This window comes from Capricornis sumatraensis, chromosome 14, assembly GCF_032405125.1.
Source record: "Capricornis sumatraensis isolate serow.1 chromosome 14, serow.2, whole genome shotgun sequence".
Lineage (NCBI taxonomy): Eukaryota > Metazoa > Chordata > Mammalia > Artiodactyla > Bovidae > Capricornis > Capricornis sumatraensis.
Genome location: NC_091082.1, coordinates 67,791,348 through 67,814,520, shown reverse-complemented (window position 1 = coordinate 67,814,520; position 23,173 = coordinate 67,791,348). Strand labels below are relative to the sequence as shown.

Here is a 23,173-nt window from a genome sequence, read left to right as displayed (position 1 = left end):
GTGGAAGTTAAGGGTTTTGCCAGACCATCCTCTGTTCTGCTCCTTTTGAAGTGAAAGTGAAGTGGCTCAGTGGTGTCCGACTCTTTGCGACCCTATGGGCTGTAGCCTACCAGGCTTCTCAGTCCATGGGATTTTCCAGGCAAGAGTACTGTAGTAGGTTGCCATTTCCTTCTCCAGGGGATCTTCCCGACCCAGGGATCGAACCCGGGTCTCCCACATTTGTAGGCAGATGCTTTACTCTCTGAGCCACCAGGGAAGCCCTTGGTGGGGCTTTTGAGTAGGACACAATTCTGAGATGGCTGGCAGGGGTTTGACGTTGGTGGGCATAGTTAGGACTTTGGGTAGGAACAAGTTTTTCTGCCAATCATGTGTACATGTATACAAACATATATCCTCTCTATGGTCTGGAACCTATTACTTTGGCCTCATATAAAGGTATTTTTAAGTTGTCTCCAACTCCAGTTTTTAATATCTCTTGATCATATAATACTCCAAGAATTTATGTATAATATACTTGTCCTCCTATACTAATGTGTAACATACAGATGTACACAGAAGCAGAATTTAAGAAAGGATGAGATGAAAAATAAATATAACAAGAGTTCTAATATATTCTTTCCTGCAGTCCAGGGAAGAATGGACTTTTTTGTACTCTTCTTAGCTGCACCCATACCTTTTGAGGCCACTTGTCTAAAGGAAGAATGGGAAAAAAAACTGACCTTCATGGAGTTGAGACACCCTAAAATCTGAGGGAGGCTGAAGAAGTAGATGTGACTTCTATATAAAGGACTGGATAGTTGAGGTTGGCTGAGCAGCAGCAAACTGGACTTTCACTGAAGAGGCATAAGGAAAATAGTAGAAAAGAGGGTGTTCTTTTCTGCGTAGTGTAGGGAAGAAGAGGAAGGAAATGTGAACTGTTCCTTAGAAATGGAGTTTTGGAGGAAGTTAAGACAAATGGTCTTATGCAGAGAAAGAGATGGTGAGTTGTATCAGAGTTCTGGGTTTGGACTTTGTGAACAAGCTTTCTTAATGGAAGAGAGAGAGGTGATTTGGGCCATTCGAGTGTTATATGTCTACTATTAAAGATGCTAGTGAGCCTCTCTTCCAGAGATATGAACATTTTATGAAGGTGCCATATGAGTTAGTCTTTATTGAAATCACTTCCTGCATTGCAGGAGAAAAGAATGGGTAAATAGTTTTCAGGGAAGAAATTATCTAAGTAGCTTTGCATTATGGAAGGTGTTCAGTTCAGTTCAGTTCAGTCGCTCAGTCGTGTCCGACTCTTTGTGACCCCATGAATCACAGCACGCCAGGCCTCCCTGTCCATCACCATCTCTTGGAATTCACTCAGACTCACGTCCATCAAGTCCGTGATGCCATCCAGCCATCTCATCCTTGGTCGTCCCCTTCTCCTGCCCCCAATCCCTCCCAGCATCAGAGCTTTTTCCAATGAGTCAACTCTTCTCATGAGGTGGCCAAAGTACTGGAGTTTCAGCTTTAGCATCATTCCTTCCAAAGAAATCCCAGGGTTGATCTCCTTCAAAATGGACTGGTTGGATCTCTGCAGTCCAAGGGACTCTCAAGAGTCTTCTCCAACACCACAGTTCAAAAGCGTTAATTCTTTGGCGCTCAGCCTTCTTCACAGTGGAAGGTGTTAGTATGTATTAAACTTCGCCCTGTAGGCAGTGGTGATTCTCTTTGTTCAGTCTCTATTCAAGACCTAAGATTTTCTGAGGAGGAGGAGGTCATGAAGAAGGGAATAGGAAGAGATTTTGAAGGATGGATAGAATTTGGATCTATGGAGCAAGAAAAAGGGCAGACTGTGCAGGAGAAACAACTTAAGTGTGGGCAATTGAAATGAACTTATTTTGTTGATGAAATAGTGAGCAGACATCTGTCATGAATGAAGTAAATCTTCCAGGAGTGAATCCTTGAACAAAAATTGCAGGAATCAAGTTCTGATCCTGGCTTCACCTGGCTGGGTGGCTTAGCTGCTTACTGTCTTTGGGTTTCTTGTTAAATGTTAGATTAGATGATCTCTAAGGTACCTTCTGACTCTTAAGATATTATGATTCTAATTGAGAAGCAGTGGGAAGAAAACTTTGATTACGTTGGGTTATGGACTGAGTTATCGAAAATGTGGCAGAGGAGTTTATATCTTTTCACTTGATTTGTTAGTGAATAGGATATGTAAAGAAACCTAAGTATGAGGTGCTCAGAGACTTGGCCTTGAGTGGCGGCAATGAAAACAGGTGGGATGAGCTTGAGAGATACTTCATTCAACAAACAAGTTTTTTGAGCACCTATTATGTACTGGACTCTGGGGATGCTGCTGTGACCATAACAAGGTCCCTGTCCTTTGTGGATTTTAAGGATCTGATCTTAAGGATCAGATCTTTATGATCCGATGTAGAGGATGAAGGAAGAGAGATGACTCTGGAATACTTAAGGTTATGAACTGGAGCCATTCTGTCTGGATTTGAAACCAGACTTGACTGCTTATTATCTGTAACCCTGGGCAAGTTATTTAACCTTTTTGTGCCTTGGATTCCTCATTTGTAAAATGAGGATAATAAGAATACCTGGTAATAATAGTACCTAGATTAATGAGTTAATATATGCAAGGCACTTAGAATATGCTTGGCATGTAGTAAGGGCTGCATATGTTTTGGTCTGGCCATTACTCCTCCTCCTATTATTAAAAATAAGGATGAATCAAAGACAAAAGATTTTGAAATTGGTTTTATTGACAAGTTTGGAAGTTAGAAGTTGATAAAAGATGGGAACATGGTAAGTTTGTTGCCAGAGACTAGTATGTAAAGAATAGAATTGGCAAATAATACCTAAACAAAGGAGAAGTGAGTACTATTTTTAGACAGATGGGTATTTATAAACTTCTAAAGCTCAGAGTTTCTCAACTTCTGCAGTATTGACATTTTGAGGTGGATAATCCTTTGTTATGGGAGCTGTCCTGTGCTTTGTAACGTGTTTAACATCATTCTTGGCGTCTACTAACTAGATGCCAGTAGCACCTCTTACTGGTAATCCCCACCCTCTCCTGTTGTAACAACCAGAAATGTTTCCAGACACTGCTAGATTGCCCCTAGGTGAGAACCAGTGCTTAGAAACATGATAAATTCTGGTTTAGCTTCAGAAGCTTCTTAGTGGACCTATTGTTTGACATTTACACACAAAACCTGGCAACTAGTGTGCAAATCACTGTCTTGAATTTCAGTATTGATGTATTAGCACATTATTTCATATATGAAAGCTAGGCCTGACAGACTGTTGCGTTTACATGTAGGTTTCAATGTAGATTAAATATTGTATGTAGTCAGAAATGTATGTACGTTATAGAAATGCTTTATCAGAGTCCATGATTTTTTGGTATTTTCTCATTGAAAATGAGAATAGTATTTTTTATTAAAATGTAAGTTGTTATAATAACTTGCCAAAAAAGCTTTTTGTGAATGTAATGTAGAAGGAATAAAAATAGTTGGGCTGTTTTTGGTATGAAAGAGGTGAGTGCTGTGACTTTTCTGAACTCTGTTATTGAACCTTTTCGGTGAGCTGACATTTCATGATCGGTAATCTACGGTTGAATACTTTCGTTGTCTTTTTAATATCTGACATACCTCACAACAATTGAGTGATTTCACTTCAACTTTACTTTCTTCTCACACTCATTTGCTGTAAATGCTATTAAAAATAAACCTTAAGTTGTGAAGTTTTGAATAATAAAATTTTCCCCTTTTTAAATCAAACTCATCATTTTAAGTGGTCTCATTTACTTATTTAGGATCTGTAGTTCATGTTTTAATATTGTAGAATGCACCACAGGTTGAAAATGATGCACTAGAAAAGAACAGGAAGCCTGTTTGCAAGGGAATTTTAATTATGGTGACCTAGTATAGTATGGTCACTGATTCTTACGAGAACTAAACTTTTAAAAGTAAGTCAGCTGTTACATTTTTATTAACCTCCATATCTATGTAAGATACAAGTATATAGTTGTGTATGTGTGTATTTTTAGAAAAGTAACAATAATTTGTGGCACAGATTCTTTTATTACAGCCCAGTTGACAGTAAGGTCACAGTAAGGTTTTGAAATCTGAAGTTTCTCCTTAAGGGTCTTCAACCTGCTTTAATAAGGAAATAAAAGCCAAACAAAAGAAAAACCAGTATCTTTACCCCTTCCTATCCCTATACTGTATTGTTGTTTTCTTTCCTCTCTTCACTCTTTTCTATCAATATCAGTAATGATGATAATTTATATTTGTGTAGTTTTTTAAAGAGCTTATGAACACCTTTTATGTCCTTTATCTTATTTTGATCTTTACAATTATAATTGACCCTTGCGCTACACGGTTTGAACTTTGAGAGTCCACATGTAGGCAGATTTTTTTCAATAAATATGTACTGTAGTTTTATTGTGAGAGGTTGGATCCACAGATGCCAGCCCCCGATGTGGAGGACCCACCTGTAAAGTTATGAGTGGATTTTGACTTCTTGGAGGGTAGGCACTCCAACCCCCAAGTTGTTCAGGGGTGAACTGTACTCTGAAATAGGTGAGCACAGATACTAATCTTCCCATTTTATAGATGCAGAGTAAAGAGAATTGAGTGACTTCCCAAGTATTTCAGCACACAGCTCTTTAAGTTATGGTGCTGAAACTCAAGCCTTTGTCTCCACATCTTGCCATTGTGTAGAGATTTAAAGAACATAAGTTTTAAAATTAGGTAGAGTTGGATTCAGATGTTGGCGTGTCTTACATTAGTAGATGGTTATAACTCCAACCTCAACAGTTGAATTAAATAATAAAATTTTGTAAGGCTCGTAAGTAATAAATAGTAGTTTTGTTGTTGGCACTGTTATTTACCTCAAAATGATTGAAAATTACAGGTCTCATATGAAAGTGTTGTAAGCTATCGTAAAGCATTCTGAAGTGTAGAATTGTCTTAGCATTTACATTTTAAATCTGTTTTCTCTAAGTCTGTTTTTCTCTCAAGCTACTCTTGATTATTAAGGGACTTTAAGAAAGCAGCAGAAAGATAGGGAAATTTTGCAACTCTGAAATCACCTTAGGCCTGCCTTCCTTGGGGTTAAATGTTATCCTCTTAGGATGATTGGTTTTATGGTTCTTTCTTACTCTTTTTGTACTGGTGTTTTTCTTCCTTCAGAGAAGTTGAACCAGAAATACAAGCCAAGGCAAATGTAAAGTTTAAGTTGAGACCTAATTTTAAGCTGGCACATTTATTTGCTAGTTAGTATATAATCACTTTTTATGTTGTAATGACCTTCATTTAACATCCTTTAAGACTTTTTTGTGTCTCCTTACTTAATGTTAACCTCATGAATCTTAACAGGTTTCTTCTGCAATAGATAAATTTGAAGTTTCACTGTTGATACTTCACCTAATTATATAGAGCTGGTCTCAAACTTTTGTGTGGAGACCCAGATTGCTGGGTCCCACTCTGAGTTTCTTATTTAGGTCCGAGGTGGGATTTGAGCATTTGCATTTCTAACAAGTTTCCGGTGTTGCTGGATGCTGCTGGTTGGGGCCCCACGTTGGGAAGTGTTGGTAATGTGAGTAAGAGGAGTGGGGATCAAAAGCAGTTCAAAGATTGTCCGTTGTCAGAGGGCCTAGTGTATTGACCCTTCTACTTAAGATTGGTTTATAAATCCCTTTGTTCCAAGTCTGGTGTCCGGATGCAAGTGTCCACTGGTCTTATACCACTTTTTTGTGTCAGGAAAAGATGCTTTGGCCTCAACCTTTTTTTTTTTTTTTTTGTTAATCTCTAAAAGTTTATATGTTGAAATTTTGTTGAGAGATGCACTTTTGAAAGAATTTTGTGTCAGGAAAAATGGAGGGAAGAGACATCGGGTTCTGCTGACAGACCTAGAGTGGGCCCTAGTCCCTGGAAGAAGCCGTGAAGAAATAATTGCCACTTATTGAGTGCTGCTGTGTGGCAAGCATGTTCTAAGTACTTAATATCAGGGTGGGTTTTTTTTTTTTTTTCCACTTAAACTCCATAAAATCCTGCTTGTCCAAATTGAAAAAGATTAGAGGCCAAAGACGGGATACCTATTTGTGATTCTACAGTTATGGTATAATGGTGCCTAGTTTCCTTTCAAGCTTTGTGTTTATGTACATATGTATTTGTATGTGTGTGTATATGGGAAGATTATTAGTTTTTTCTTTTTACCCCATCTCTCTTGAGACCAGTGATGAGGTTTTCAGCATGGTAGACCGGGGTTGGGCTTCCCAAGTGGCTCAGTGGTAAAGAATCCACCTGCCAGTGCAGGAGACAAGGATTCGATTCCTGGGTCAGGAGGATCCCCTAGAGAAGGGAATGGCAACCGATCCCAGTATTCCTGCCTGGAAAATCCGAGGAACAGAGGAGTCTGGCAGGCTGCAGTCCATGGGGTCGCAGAGTCGGCTGTGACTGAGCACACAGGAAACCAGCATTGGATCTGTATATTGACTCTGTGACTGCGGATTGAGACTGGGGTATCCTGGTCTAACACAGGGAGCAGCAGGCAATCACAGTGCAGTTTGAAACCTCATGATAATGTTGAACTACTGGCTTAACCTCTAGATTTAGTATTACTAACAATTTCTTATTTAAAGACTGACACCCCCACCCCCGTTGATAGATTATACCTTTCCTTTTCTCTTGGTATTGGTATGTTTATAGCCACTTAAAGTGATCTGTTTATCATTGCAATATGCAACTTACAAGGATGTTTCTCCTTTTTAGGGAACGTGACAATCTTTTTGAAAAAATTAATGTGATATTCCAGAGTATTTTCTATATTTCTGTGTTCAGTTAATAGTAATTGCCTGTGTTAATGTTGCAAAGAAAATTTTAGGTACAATTTAGGCAGAATTGTTGTCTCAAAGAATGATGCTGCTTTAGATACTGATGAAGACTCTGATGAAACAGTTAAAAAACTAGCCTTGTTTTGTGTGTCTATGTGTGGAGAAGTACATATTTTGTATAATAACTCTTGGTTATTAATCTCTGCATTTTGCGGTTGAGAGCATAACTTTAGTCTATAAATTTGTGATTAGTATACTAATTATAGTGATTTCTCAGTTCAGTTATTTTCAATTGAACTTTCACTCAAATGTACAGATTAATATACCCATTAAATATAATACCATGCCAAGTATAATTTTGGTTGCTTAAAAAAAGAACTCTATCGAGCCTTTTCTGTCTCTTTGCTTCATGGTATAAATGTGCTGAGTCTATGGTGGTGGTACTTCAGGCCCTTCTGTAGTGAACTCTGCCAGTATTGGCTTTTGATCCAGCAGAACACAAAGCTCACCAGCAGGCCCAGGCAATTTATATTCCCTGACTTGCTTTCCAAGGAAAGGGAGGGTCTAGAAACCTTTCAGTTGATGTGGTCAGGGTCAAAGAAAATGTTCTGTTCTGGCTTAATATACAGTATGTACACAGACAATTTTGTTAACATATTCCTTTCTCTATGCTAATTCCAGCAAATTAAAATAATACTTAGTTAGGACTAAAGAGTGCCACTTAGCATCTTGTGGTTCCAAGTAATTACCAAGAAAACATTTTCTAAAACTAACAGCGCTAACCGGCACGATTCTTATCACCCATCTGTTTCTTATGGGGAAGAAAGGTTGATACTTGAAGGTTTTTGTTATATTAGCTTGCTTTTATTTTGAAATTTGCATTTTTAATTGTATAAAAATCTGTAAAGAGGTACGTGTGTGTGCTTAGTCGCTTAGTTGTGTCTGACTCTTTGTGACCCCGTGGACTATAATGTGCCAGACTCTTCTGTTTGTGGGATTTCCCAGGCAAGAATACTGGAGTGGGTTGCCGTTTCCTTCTCCAGGGGATCTTCCCATCTCAGGAATTGAACCTGTGTCTCCTGCATTGGCAGTTGGATACTTTACCAGTGAGTCACCGGGGAAGCCTATATATAGTACATATGTCTAAAGCATATATAGGTGTTACTTCACACTGTTACTTCTCCATGTTTTGCAGAAAGAAATGTCATTTGTGACTAGCATCTAGAATAAAGCGTGCAATTTATTGTTTATGTATGCACTGAGGAAGATATTAAGTTTGGTAAATACATTCCTAATGTTGACAATTCATAGTCACAGTGCTACATCAGTAGTTGAGACCTCTGAGCATTGATTTTTGGTAAATGTAAACCTTTTTGCTGTGAAAAAGATGTGTTCTGTGGATACTACAGAGCAGTTCCAGATTCTCTCCAGATTGCATTGGGACTTGTGTTTAGCTTCTGAATCAATATATGTATTTTTAATATTGATAATCCATTAGCTAACTCTAAGACCAGATTGCTGTGCTATGTTTAATTCTGTGAAACTGAGATTTAACTTTTAAGGAGGTATGAGGAAAGAATATTTTCTTTGATAAATACGTATTTTTATCAGAAGTTAACTTTCTGATACCAATAAACTCTGGTCTCTTCACAGAAATAGAAATAAAATGTGAAGAAAGCATTTTTTTTAAAGGAAGTATTTCAAATATACAGAAAAGTTCATATAGCAGAATGTCCAGGTACCCATCACCCCGATTTAACAATTGTTAGTTATGTTACATTAAAAAAAATTATAGAGACAGTTGAATACGCTTTTCAGACCTTCTCAAACCTATTCTTCTCTCCTTATCCTGAGGTTAACACTACGCTGATGGTGTTTATCCTTCCCTTCCACATAGTTGGATTTTATTCCACTTGTAATTATCTAGAGAGTGTATGTGTGTGTGAACTCCAGTTTGTAACTTTGTATGTTTGAAAATTTACATAAATGCTATGCCAGACATATCATCTTGCAGCTTTACTTTTTATCCTGTGTGATTCTGAGATATATCCGTGTTGAAACAATATAGTTCAGTATTCCCTTGTATACCACAGTTTATTCAGTTTTCATATTGATGGTAGGTTGTTTCCAGTTTTGCATAAAATAGATGGTTGGAGCTGCTATTTGTTCTGACCAGAAAGCTCTTTTTAGTTATTTTTATCAGAGAAATAAATGCGGACAGTTTATAAATAGTCAAAGAATATGACAAGTTTTGGCAGGGGCGGGAACAGCCCCATCCCTCTTCCCAAGTCGGCAATGTCCAGTATGGCAGCTACTACCCACGGGTGACTTCAGTAAAGGTTCTTTGTCCTAATTGAGAAGAGCTATGTTAAAATAACACTACATTTTGAAAACTCAGTATGTAAACAAGAATATAAAATATCACATCAATATTTTTATGTTCATTACATGTTGACATGATAGTGTTTTATATGCCAAATTAAATAGATTATTAAAATTTAATGATTAAAAAATTTAACTTCGCTGCCATAATATGTAAAATGACATATTTTTGCTTACATTTGTGGCTCCCATTTCTGTTGGACAGTCTTGCTTTAAATGATAAGCTCTATGAGAGCAGGAACTTGATCTTGCCCACCACGAGAGCAGTGACAGGCACAAAGCTGATGCTCGATAAATTTAAATGAGTTGATGCATTCAGCAGGTAGAGAGAGGCTTTTTCTTTTTGCATTGTTCACTTAGGGTGCTTTGAATTTTCTTTGCAGTTACTGATTGGTATAAAAGTTACTTTGAATTTGGCTTCATTATCCAGTGTATGTTTTTCCTTTTACTACCCTATTTTTAGCTTAACTACACTTTCAAGTCTTAGGATATCATAATGTTTTCATTCTGTCTTTATCATTATATTTTTAATTTTCTATTTTGAAGTGAAGTGAAAGTTGCTCAGTTGTGTCTGACTCTTTGTGACCCCATGACCTATATAGTCCATGGAATTCTCCAGGCCAGAATACTGGAGTGGGTGGTCTTTCCCTCCTCTGGGGGATCTTCCCAAGCTAGGGATCGAACTCAGGTCTCCCACGTTGCAGGCGGATTCTTTACCAGCTGAGCCACAAGGGAAGTTAACCCTGTTGTTTGGGAAAATTCTAATGGATTTGTAAATTCTTTGATTTAATTATTTCAAGTTATCGGTTTCTTGAGATTATTAGGTGTCTTCAGAGAGAAAAGTCATCTTGGCCATGGCGTGTGTCAGGATGGCTTTAGCTCTGTTAAATTTTCTACCAAGCTGTTACTTTCTCAAGTCTGGGGTCATGGTTATCCTTTTATATTTATCTGTTTATTCTTTTTTTGTAGCATATAAAATCTTTTTATTTTAAAAATTCTTCCTCTTTTTTTTTCCTCTAGCTTATTGGGATATAATTAACATAATAATGTATAAGTTTAAGGTACGTATACAGCTGTTGATACTTTCATGTATTGTAATGTGATTACCATTATAGCATTATCTAACAACACTTTCATCAAGTCGCATAATTATTATTTCTTTTTTGTGGTGAGAACATGTAAAATCTACTCTCAGCAATTTTTGAATATATAGTATGGTGTTATTATAATCACTATGCTGCTGTATATTAGATCTTCAAAACTTGTTAATTTTATAACTGGAAGTTCGTACCCTTTGACCAGTGTCTCCTCATGCCCCTCCTTCTTAAGGCCCTGTTAACCATCACTTTTCTCTCTTGCGTCTCTGAGTACAGCATTTTTAGATATCCATGTATAAGTGATATCATATAATATTTGCCTTTTTCTGTTCGGACTTATTTCACTTAGTGTAATGCCCTCAAAATTCATGCAAGTTGTTGCAAATGGCAAGGTTTCCTTCTTTCTCATGGCTGAAGTATTCTGTTGTGTGAATATATATACACATGTATTTATCCATTCATCTCTTGATGGACACTTAGGTTGTATTCTGTCTTGGCTCTTGTGGCTAATGCTTAGTGAACATGGGAGTGCAGATGTACCTTCAAAATCTTGTTTTCAGTTCCTTTGGATATAAACCCAGAAGTCAGGTCATTGGCTCATATGGGACTTCTGTTTTTAGTTTTTTGAGGAACCTCTATACTGTTTTCTGTGGTGGTTGCACCAGTTTACATTCCCGCTAACGGTGCAGAACAGCTCCTTTTTCTCCACATTCTTGCCAATCCTTGATATCTCTTGAGCTTTTTTTGGTGGCTCTTTTCCCCCTTTGGTTAAATGATAGCCATTCTAACCAGAATGGGGTGATAGCTCTTTGTGGTTTTGATTTGCATTTCCCTGGTGACAGTGATGTTGAGCACCTTTTCATATACCTATTGGCCACTTGTATGTCTCCTTTGAAAAAGTGTGTATTCAGATTCTGTGCCCATTTTTAATTTCTTTCTTTCTTTTTTGGCCTCATGGTGCAGTTTGTGGGATCTTAGTTCCAGGGATTGAGGCCATGTGCTCATCAGTGAAGCACAAAGTGCTAACCACTGGGACCACCAGGGAATTCCCTGCCCATTTTCAGTTTTTTTACTTTCTTTCCTTTTTTTGGGTGTGCTGCATGCATGTTATTGTGTGTGGGCTTTCTCTGGTTGCAGAAAGTAGGTGCCACCCTCTGGTTGTGGTGCACGGGCTTCTCACGGAGGTGGCTTCTCTTGTTGTGGAGCACAGACCAGTTTCAGTAGTTGCAGCGCCCGGGCTCATCAGTTAAGGCACACAGGCTCAGTAGTTGTGGCACAGCGGCTTGGTTGCTCTGAGGCATGTAGAATCTTCCTGAACGAGAGATTGAGCCCGTGTTCCCTGCATTGCCAGGTGTATTCTCATCCTCTGTGCCACCAGGGAAGGCCTCTGCCCATCTTTTAATTGAACTGTTTTTATGCTATTGAGTTCTATAAAATTCTTGCTCCTAAAGATTAAGAGCTTGGTACATAGATGCTCGAGAAGTCTGTCTTAAATGATTATTTCTCAATTTTTGTGTAATGCACCACGTGTCTGTGGTTTTTGGTTGTCCTTCTAGTTTAAGAAATTTTGACTCTTCGCTGGTTTCCACATTATTTGCCCTATTTTCCCTGTTTTCCTTATATTTATAGATTAGTCCTTATTGATCTTTTTTCAATACCTCACCATTTTTTTTTTTACTATTATAAAGTTTCATCAAATTTATTTTTGATTTACTTATGTTGAACTATAGGTATTACATACTCTCTGTAGTTACTTTTCCCTTAGCAGTTTTCTGTGGGTAATATGTGTGAGTAGGACTCTTGGTTACAAGTGGAAAAGACTAACTGCAGATTATGTAATACACAGAAAATTTGTGTGGAGATAGTGAAGACTCAAGGACAGGAATGTAGTTAGGCCGGCCCAGAAACAGGAAGTGGAAGGCTGCTAAAATCTCAGGCAATATTTATTTATTCTGTCTCTTGTTTTGTCTTCTGTTTGCTCACTTAATTATCTCTTAGACATTTAATTCATACCACGATTTCCTTTTTTTTTGGTAATCTTTTCTGGTCAAAAGGATGGTCCATATTAAACTAATACTTCTTAGTCTCAGTTACAGATTCTCAGAATTGGAATCACCACTGTGATTGGTGGTCAGATCACCTCTGTTACATTGACGTTTTAGGCTGAATGATCCTTTGTGGAAGTTGTCCTGTGCATTGAATTTAGCAGTGTCTTTGGCCCTGTCAGCTAAACAGTAGCACTCACCATCTAACTGTAACAACCAAAAAATGTCTCTAGATATTGCCAAAATTCCCTTGGAGGTAAAATCACCCCTGATTGAGAACTCTGATCTAGAGCGTAATTTGACTGCTCTGGGCCTACCACTGTGTGAGAAGGATGTTTCAGAAAAGCCTTGTGAGCTAGACAGGTCCTCAAAATGTCTGAAAAGTATTTCTAGTTTTTTGTAGCAACTATGAATTCAACATTGTTTTTCATTATTTTAGGTGTTTCTTTTTAAAATATTTTTTTCTCATTTAAAGTATTTACTATTAATATGTTTCTTACTAAAATCTTAAACTGGCACTGTAGAGCTTGCTGTTTTGGTGATTACTCTGAATCTCTGAATTTCTCAATCTCCTGCTGATTTGTTTCTTTTCCTTGAGGGTGAGTGTATATGTCTGTGAGGGTGTTGGTTGTTTTAAGATAAAATTTATGAATTTGGTAGCCAGATAGGCATAGGTAGAATATACTTTTTTGGGGGGGAGGAGGGGACGCCGCACAGCTTGCATGATCTTAGTTCCCTTGTCAGGGATTTAAACCTGGAGTTCTAACCACTGGACTGCCAGGGAATTCTCAGTATTCTGATGTATTTAATTTACAGATAGATAAACTAATGCTTAGGTAAATGAAACAAGTTGATCATGGACTTGTAGCTTAGTAGAAGAGCACAAAAAATTAGGGTCTAGTTTTTATTATCTTTCTAGGTTTAGTTTCTAGTTAATCTTTGCTTTTGGTAGTATTATTTATGTAATAATATTCAGTATTTATGTGCCAAACTCCATGCTTCAGATGTTATCTCATTAGTCCTTGTCAAATAATGAAAACGGGTCTCATAGTAAGACATGTCTAACTCTTAATGCTATTCTCCTAACCATGATGCTTTAATAGTAACCTAAAAGCATTGGGAAAGGATTGGGTGCTTGTGTCCCAGACCCTTTATTCTATGATATCACTTAATCCTCAACACAACCTTGGAAGCTATACATATTTCCTGGTTTTACCTATAAAGGCATTTAGCTGAGAGGGAGTAAGTATCTTACTTACCTTAAGGCCACATAACTGATAGGAAGCAGAGCCTGACTTAACTTTTGTGGTTTTCTCAAGTTTCTGCTGCACGTAGGGGGAAATACTCTTACACTGATGCTCCACTGTCTTCACAGAGCTTTCATGATAATAAAACAGAAAGAAAAATACAATATAATGTGTATAGTTCACTTTATTAAGGATTAAGACATATTACCATTTTGTTTATTTTGAGACTAGTCTTCGTGTACTTGTTTGTGCCTCCTTAGGTATTTTATAGAATTGAGTTTAAAAGAAATACTAACAAAAGAGAGCTAGATAATTACTGTTAACAGGAAAATAGTTTTTTTAAAAAAATCATATTTAAGAGATTATTATTTATCCTACCAGGAATGACTTTTTGTTTGCTCCCTCATTTGATATAAACAGTTTTCACACTTTGTAGTTCTTGAAGCTTTTGGATTTTCTAGTTGAGTGCTTTCGATTATAACAGCAGTCAGTGCCATTTATAAGTATGCTAATATTGTGGTTGCTGGTGTTAGACTATGTAGGTTTAAATCCTGGATTAAATTTATGATTTAACATACCAATATTTTGATGTGAGTGGAAAATAAATAGCTTGCTGGGGTAATACATAGTTTCTAAGGTCTCTTAGGGTTCTGAATTTTTTATATGTATCTGTTTCCTCATCTGTAAAATAGTCATGTGAACTAGTCCCTGCCTCATAGAGTTATGAGATTATTATATGTAAAATCCCCAGAGGGTACGTGATAAATCTTAAGTCCTCAAAAATTGGGTTTCCCTGGTGGCTCAGATGGTAAAGAATCCACCTGCAATGCAGGAGACTTGAGTTTGATCCCTACGCTGGGACCTGGTGGGCTGCAGTCCATGGGGTCGCGAAGAGTTGGACACGACTGAGAGACTCCACTTTCACTTTTCACTTTCAGGCATTGGAGAAGGAAATGGCAACCCACTCCAGTGTTCTTGCCTGGAGAATCCCAGGGATGGGGGAGCCTGGTGGGCTGCCATCTATGGGGTCGCACAGGGTTGGACACGACTGAAGTGACAGCAGTAGCAGCAGCAGGCTGGGAAGATCCTCTGGAGGAGGGCGTGGCAACCCACTCCAGTGTTCTTGCCTGGAGAATCCCAGGGATGGGGGAGCCTGGTGGGCTGCAGTCTGTGGGGTCACACAGAGTTGGACATGACTGAAGTGACAGCAGTAGCAGCAGCAGGCTGGGAAGATCCTCTGGAGGAGGGCGTGGCAACCCACTCCAGTATTCTTGCCTGAAGAATCCCCATGGACAGAGGAGCCTGGCAGGCTACAGTCCATGGAGTTACAAAGAGTCGAACACGACTGAGTGACTAAGCATAGTGTAGTATGTTTTTTTAAAGTTGCCTTTCTAACATGTTTGTTGGTTAATGTACTTAACAATTATGGTAATGTTAAAACTGAGATGATTTTGATACCTTAATACCAAGCAGTATATTATATTTAGGTTTCTTCTGTATCTAAGTGTAATTCTCAGATTTCAGTGCTTCTGAATATATAGGTAAGTTTAATGTATAGTTTTATTTTGGTACAGTTGTCAGCATTCTGATTGAATATTTCTAGCTCTTCAGTTAGGTCAGTCTTTCTTTCCTATTTCACAGAGGGCACTTCGAAAGTATCCTGAAATGCCTTCTCATTCACATGAATAGAATAGTTGTAGGGTCCTTAAGAAAAAAAAAAAAAGAAATGGTGACGCGGTGGAGTGAACGCCAGTGGAAGCATGTGCTGTATGTGGGTACTCTGGGGATCGTGACACTCCATTGATGGGAATCATTGTAGATCTGGGCCTAATGGAAACTGGAGCTAGTAGACCATTAGAAATCAAGACTGCATACTCCATCTTTCTCTTTTAGGGGCTGTAAGGTTTTGACAACTTTTTTTTTGCTCTGTACATCTGTTCGGTTTTTCTTTCTTCCAGCTGGCTTTCTCTGTTTCAGCTTGTGGTATACGGAGTGTAATGGCTGCTCAGCTTCTTCATCATGACAGCTCTCTGTATTCTTTTGGCATTTATCCCTGCTGCTAAATGGCTCAGTCTTTTTCTCCTGTAAAATTTAAGTCATTTATTTATTTACTGAATGCTCAGTACCTTTGTATAGTTCAGAAATCAAATGGTGCAAAAGTGTTTCTGAGACCACGTTTTCCTTGGCCAGTCAGATTTTGGCAATCCAAACCAGTTTCTTGTGTATACTTTCAGAGGTACGTGTGTGTGTGTGTGTGTGTGTGCGTGTGTGTGTGTGTGTATGCATGCATGCATGTATGTGTATCCCCCCAGTCCTTTTTTTCTTTAAGACCAATGGAAGCATATTGTGTAGACTGTTTTGCATCTCACTCCTACCCCTCCTGCTTAATTTGCCTTAGAGATTCTTCCATGTTAATAAATAAAGAACTTGCCTTTTTTTTTTAATGCATGGCTTTTCATTGTATGGTTGAATTATTTGTTTTCAAACGGTACTGTAGTGAAAAATATTTATCATTTTAAGCATATGCTAGGAATAGCTATAGAATAAAAGCCTTGAATTGGAATTGCTGACAGGATATAGGGATTTCAGAATAGCCACTTATTGAATAACTGTCTTTACCTCTTTGTATACTAAAATTCTGTGTGCATTTGGTTTTGTTTCTGGATTTTCTGTTCTTTCTGATTTGCCTCATTATGTGTCAGTATCACACTGTTTTAATTATTGTGTTTTTATGATGTGCATTATAGCATGGTGGTTAATAATATATAGACTTTTGTGCTAAACTGCCTTGCTTTAAACCTTTACTTCCTTAGCTGTGTGATCTTGGGCAAGTTACTTAATATCCCTGTAATTCAGTGTCCTTATTTGTAAAATAGAGATGATAATACCTATCTAATAAGGTTGTTATAAAGAATAAATGAATTAATAAAGTGCTTAGGAATAATGTTTGCATGTTATTAGTGCTATGTAAGTATTAGCTCTTTATTGTTTCTACCATCCAGTCTGGCTAGTTCATTTCTCTGTATTTGCAGAATATTGCTGGCTATTCCTCCTTGCTTATTATTAATATTATTTTTTTTGTATTAACTTTAGAGTCAGTTGGTTTGTCTAGTTAGGATAGAATAGGTTATGGGTTAGTAACAATAGCTCCTCCCCACCCAGTCTTAGGGGATTAACATGTCAAAAGTTTGTCATTCACACTACCTGTTCAGTGAAGATCACTGTGTGTATTGGGGGAGGGGGGTCTTGGCAGAGGTGGGAGAGGGATTCTGCCTGTTTAGAGCTTCCCTGGTGGCTCAGACAGTAAAGCGTCTGCCTGCAGTGGAGGAGACCTGGGTTTGATCCCTGGGTTGGGAAGGTCCTCTGGAGAAGGAAATGACAACCCACTCCAGAACAGAACATGTGTCCCATGGATGGAGGAGCCTGATAGGCTATAGTCCATGGGGTCGCAAAGAGTTGGACATGACTGAGTGACTTCACTTTTGTCACCCAGAGACCCAGGCTGACAGTCTTACACCATCACTCTAGAATGCTGGCAGTTGCATTGCAGAGGGAAGGAGGGATTGTTAAATCAAGTGCTAGTGGAAACTTTAAAAACCAGAAGAGGCATACATCATTTCTTATATTTCATTGACCAGAGCAAGTCGTTTGTCATCACATCATGCCGTGGGGATGAGGAAGGTACAGTTTTGTTATGTGCCTGGGAAGACGGAAAGCAATAATTAACTACCTTAGTTTGCTCTCTTGGTTGCTAAGTATTCCGTCATTCTTTGTGTTATATGCAACACACTTTTTGTTGTTTAGTCGCTAAGTCGTGTCCGACTCTTTTGCAACCCCATGGACTATAGCCCGCCAAGCTCCTCTGTCCGTGGGACTTCCTAGGCAAGAAAAGAATGCAACACACTAAGCCATTCCTTTAGAGAGAAGACCCAAATTCTATCCAGTAACTATGCTGAGCTCAAAATCTTTAATCTCTGAGTCTGTTAGTCAGATTCAGGGGAGTTTCCTTTAGTCCAGACAGATGTGAATAAAAGATGTTATCAGCTGGTCTGTTAGAAAAGCATCTTAGTATCTTCTTAGGCTCTTTGGTTGTGGGAATGGAGATGTGAAAAGAACTTCCACTTTCAACTCTATATATGTCTATATTATTTGACAACATTTTTTACAGTTAGCAGATACTGTGTAAAGAGAAATATCTTAAAGACAACCTACCACAAAAGAATCCTCTTACATTCTATTTACATTAATTAAATGTTTAAGTGACACAGCCAGAGCTGGACTGTAATGTAAGACTTATTCTAGCCCACTGTGCTTTCCAGTGTACCAAGCTGTCTCTGTTAATGCATGGACTTTGGTGTTAGAGCTTTTTAACAATAATATGAATGTAGTTTTTGTTGTTGTTGTTGTTGTTATTTGCAATGAATACAGAAAGGAGAAAAGTTTACTTTGAGGAGGGTAATTTTGGGGAAGATAATGAGAGTGAAGAATGATCTAAGACAGTTCCCTGTGTTATTTGTACAGGCATAAAATTTTCATTTATTACAGAGATCCTGCTTCATCTTTAAACTAGAAAAGGGGGTGAAAAGCCATGTATTTGCTACTCATTTCCTTAATTTCTCTAAGGGGAAAGGAAAAAAATTAGTTTTTGTTTTTTTTTTTTACTGTAAAAGAGGCATATTTCATTATAGAAAAGAAAGAACATGAGCAAAAAGTAAAACAAACCCCAAACCCACCTTCCTGTTCTGGAGTGTATCCTGTTAAACTTTGTTTTCATAGTTTGTGTTGTTAACTAAAAAGTATATAAAATGTGTGTGTTTGGTCACTCAGTTGTGTCTGACTCTTTTGTGACCCCATGAACTGTAGTCCACCAGGCTTTTCTGTCCATGGGATTTCCCAGGCAAGAATATAGGAGTGGGTTGCCATTTCCTTCTCCAGTGAATCTTCCCAACCTAGGGATAGAACCTGGGTTTCCTGCATTGGCAGGCAGATTCTGTACCACTGCGCCACAAGGAAAACTGTGTATAAAACAGTCATGAAATTTTTTTGTTAATTTTTTTTTTTTACTTTAAATATTTCAAAACTTGTAAATTTGTTTCTCTTTTCTGAACTTCTGTTTTATTTATCCTCATTACAATATTTAACTTTCATGCTTTTGTCTTAGATTTTTGTTATTCCTGTTTCTTTAGATAAGTTCTTCATTGAAGCCCTCTTCTGTATTCTTTGGAGCTCATATTAAGTATATTTAAGGCCAGGAAACATTAATAGGAGAGACTAGAAAAAAAAGCAGAAGGCATTTCAGCAACTATTTCGGGGTACTGATCAGGATACAGATCAGTCACTAAATCACTTACAGTCCAGCATTGCTTAATTTGCTGATATAAACCAAAACTAAGAAAGTGTAGCTTTCTATATGTGCATTTAAAAACCTTTCCCCTTTTTAAGCTGAAGTAAGATATTCCTGTGGTCTTAATTTTACTTGGAATAGCACATACTTAGTATGAGGAACTGGCTCGAAAATAAAAGTGTGGAGGAGGACAGCAAGGTTATGTTCTATTCCCTTTAAAATGTCATAAGTCGTTTAACTTCTTTCAAGAAGAAGGAAGCGTGGGTTTACTGTCTAGTTTTTAGGTGATGATTTATAAAAGAATAGAGAAGGCAATGGAGCACTCCTACAGGGTTAACAGCTAACTTGCAGCTAATTTGTTACTATACATAGCAATGTGTAGAAATGTAATGGAACCGAGGCTTCCTTTTTTCTTTTCCTTTTTAAAGTATTACAGTTTACTGGGTCTGTTGCAGAATAAACAATCAACAATATCAAATTGCATCGCATAATTTTATCCCAATGTGCTAAGATTTAATTGTCTTAAGTCTTAAAAGGATTTTTTTCTCATAAATGTTCTCCTTTAGGATAGATACAGAATTTAATCATAACACTGTGTATCTGGTATACTTGTGGCTTGTGAAAGAATTTTAAAAGTTGGGCATAGGTAGCTGATAAGTTATTAAAAAATATAAATCTCAGGAAAGGAAGTTTTAGTTAAAATGATAGGAAATGGGGACATATTTTGGATAGAAAGCAGGGATTGCCAAAAACAAAACAGCAAAACATTATTTCTAAAGAGAACATCTAAGTGGTACAGAAAAAACTGAACATAGCCGACTTGAGATGATAATCCTCAGAACCCCCTGCTTAACAAGGTTGGCTCTTGACTGGCGTCTGGTAACTTGGATTTTGAGAGAGTTTATTTCCACCATTCCCAGAACTGTGAAGAGTAGTTCACTGTCTAAACTGTTAGCACAAACAATGTGGTTTATGCTAAACACCTACTTTCCTTCTGGGAGTCCTGCGAAGTAGGTAGAGGGTGTCTACGTGACCAGTCCTAAGAAAAACCTTGGATACTGAACCTCTAAGGAGCTTATTGGGAGAAGACAATGGCACCCCACTCCAGTACTCTTGCCTGGAAAATCCCATGGACAGAGGAGTCTGGTAGGCTGCAGTCTGCGGGGTCGCTAAGAGTCGGACACGACTGAGCGACTTCACTTTCCCTTTTCACTTTAATGCATTGGAGAAGGAAATGGCAACCCACTCCAGTGTTCTTGCCTGGAGAATCCCAGGGACGGGGGAGCCTGGTGGGCTGCCGTCTCTGGGGTCCCACAGAGTCGGACACGACTGAAGTGACTGAGCAGCAAGGAGCTTATTACTTTGTGGACAATATTTTCACATATTGTTAAAACTCAAGACTGGAAGAAGCGTGTGTCTTTTGCGACTCCCCTGGGAGAAGACTCTTGGAAACTTGTCCCTGGTTTCCTGCAGCTTTCACTCTATCTGACTTTTCCCTTTGTTGATTTAGCTCTGTATCCATTCACTTCAATAAATAATTACTATAAGCACAACTGTGTGCTGAGTCATCCTTGTGAATCATTGAACCTGGGAGTGATCTTGGGTACCACTGCCCACCCTCCAACACAGCAGTGGATCTGAGAAATTTAAACTGGATTGTACCGTGCTCATGGGAAAAGCTTTTACAAGGAAGCGAGCAATAATGTCGTTTTTTTTTTTTTTTTTTTTAAATGTCTAAATAGGGCTTCCCCGGTGGCTCAGTGGTAAAGAATCCGCCTGCCAGTGCAGGAGACGTGGATTTGATCCCTGGGTCAGGAGGATCCCCTGGGGAAGGAAATGGCAACCCACGCCAGTGTTCTTACCTGGAAAATCCCGTGGACAGAGGAGCCTGTGGGGTCACAGAGAGTTGGACACTGAACAACTGAGCACACATGTCTAAATAAATAAGTGAAATTAAAAGTAATTTGGGGGTCTGCAGGAGAGGGAAAAAACTCAATCTATGACTGAGAAACTTCTGTCCAAGATTCTATTATTGTGAAAATGGATCTTGATGGCAGGCTGTCTGTAAGGTTCTGTACCTCATAGAAATTTTATTCTAAAAGGAGAGCTTAAAATGAGACAAGTATGATGCAATGCACTATGATATAAAAAGCACAGGGATTTTGGAGCTAGACAGATTTCAGTCAGAATTGTGGTTTATTAATTGTGTGAATTGTTTGAACTTGCTTATTTCCTCATTATAAAATGAGGATGATAATACTGGCTGTGTGGGTGGCTTGACTGTTAAACAAGATAATGTATACAAATCTTCTACCACTATATGTTGCACATAAATGACTTTAAAAATTGTTAGTCTTTTTCTGTTTTTCAAGATTTAGAGAGATTGGAGAAATTTAAAGGGGAGAAAGGAGAGAGGGAAGTGAAAGGGTGAAGCTTGTTTTTCTCTTCTTATTGGTTTGATGGGAAATTGGGTAGGAAGGTTAGTGAGGAGAGAAGAATCATTAAGTTTTAGAACATGGAATTTTAAATTTATCTTCAAAATCACGCAGGAACTTTTTATAGTTTAAAAACAGAATATATTTTAAGTGCAAACTCAAGCAGGGATGAGGGGAGGCATAGCAACTGGATGAATGTTTTTCTGTACCTTTGTGGTGAGATTGTTATGAATTAGTTGACACTTGAGTGTTATCAAGTTTCAGTAACTGCTTAAACACATCCAGTCTGTCTCTAATCTCTCATGATGAATACTCCCTGGTGATAATGGGACAGTTTTGACTAATTTATAGGCATGATTTCCTATTAGAATTTTTAGAACCAGTGTTTAGAAATAATGGCATCTTAAAATAGAATTGTGTAATTCTGGTATATATGTGTTTTTGTTCTTTTTCTAACTTTATTTTGAAAGTTATGATTCTAGAATAATTGCAAGAAAAAATGAACTCTTTTACTCTTTGCGCTGTTCCTCTTGTTGTTAATGTTTTCTGTTTTTTTTTAATTGTTTACTTTTGGATGTGCTGGATCCTCACTGCTGCTCAGGCCTTCCTCCAGTTGTGGAGAGTGGGGGCTACGCTCCAGCTGTGGTGCTCGGGCTTCTCACTGAGGTGATTTCTCTAATTGTGGAGCACGGGCTCCAGGGCACACAGGCTTCAGGGGTTACGACACATAGGTTCAGTAGTTGCGCAGGCTCGTTAGTTGTGGCACACGGGCTTAGTTGCTCCATGCATGTGGGATCTTCCCGGATCAGGGCTCGAACCTGTGTCTTCCGCATTGGCAGGCAGACTCTTTACCACTGAGCCACCAGGGAAGCCCATCCCAGGTTGTTAATGTTGCATCTCGTTTGTTTTATTATATTGCCTCCTTCCTTTTCTGCCCTTTCCTCCTTTGCTTCCTCTGCTTAACTAGAAGTATGTATCAAAATCACCTATAAAATATTAAAAAGAAAAAAATGTGTTCCTGCTGAACCAAGGAAAAACACCCTGCCTGGTAATTTGGATAGGTACATTAGATTAAGAATTAGTTCACTGTAATATGATAATGGGGGCTTCCCCGGTGGCTCAGTGGTAAACAATCCTGGCAGTGCAGGAGATGCAGGTTCAGTCCCTGGGTCAGGAAGATCCCCTGGAGAAGGAAATGGCGACCCACTCTAGTATTCTTACCTGGAAAATCCCATAGAGAGAGGAGGCTGGTCAGCTAGAGCCCATGGGGTTGCAAAGAGCCAGACACATCTGAAGTGACTGAGGACAGCACAGCCGTCGTAATAGATGTGAGGTGCTAATGTCACTGTGGTTTCAGTTTGCACTTACCTAGTGATTAATGATGTTGAGCATCTTTGCATGTGCTTATTGTTCATTTATATATCTTCTGAGGAGAAATGTCTAGTCAAGTCTTTTGCCCATAAATAAAGCAGGTGTTTTTGTTGAATTGTTGGCCTTTTTAAAAAAAATTTACTTACTTACTTATTTTTGGCTGCACTGGATCTTGGTTGCTGCGCATGGGCTTTCTGTAGTTGTGGCAGGTGGGGGCCACTCTTCATTGGGATGTGTGGAGTTTTCATTGCGGTGTCTTCTCGTTGCAGAGTGTAGGCTCAGTAGTTGTGGTGCGTGGGCTTAGTTGCTCCAGGGCATCTGGGATCTTCCCAGGCCAGGTATTGAACCTCTGTCCCCTGTGTTGACAGGTGGATTCTTAACCACTGGACCACCAGGGAAGTTTCTCTTGGTCTTTTTTTTTTTCTTTCT

At 38.4% G+C, this 23,173-nt stretch overlaps 1 protein-coding gene across 4 annotated transcripts in view; it reads left to right on the top strand.

Annotated features, from left to right (window-relative positions):
- Window positions 1-23,173, top strand: part of ABL2 (ABL proto-oncogene 2, non-receptor tyrosine kinase) — a 92,539-nt gene that overhangs the window by 724 nt on the left and 68,642 nt on the right. The window lies entirely within an intron of this gene.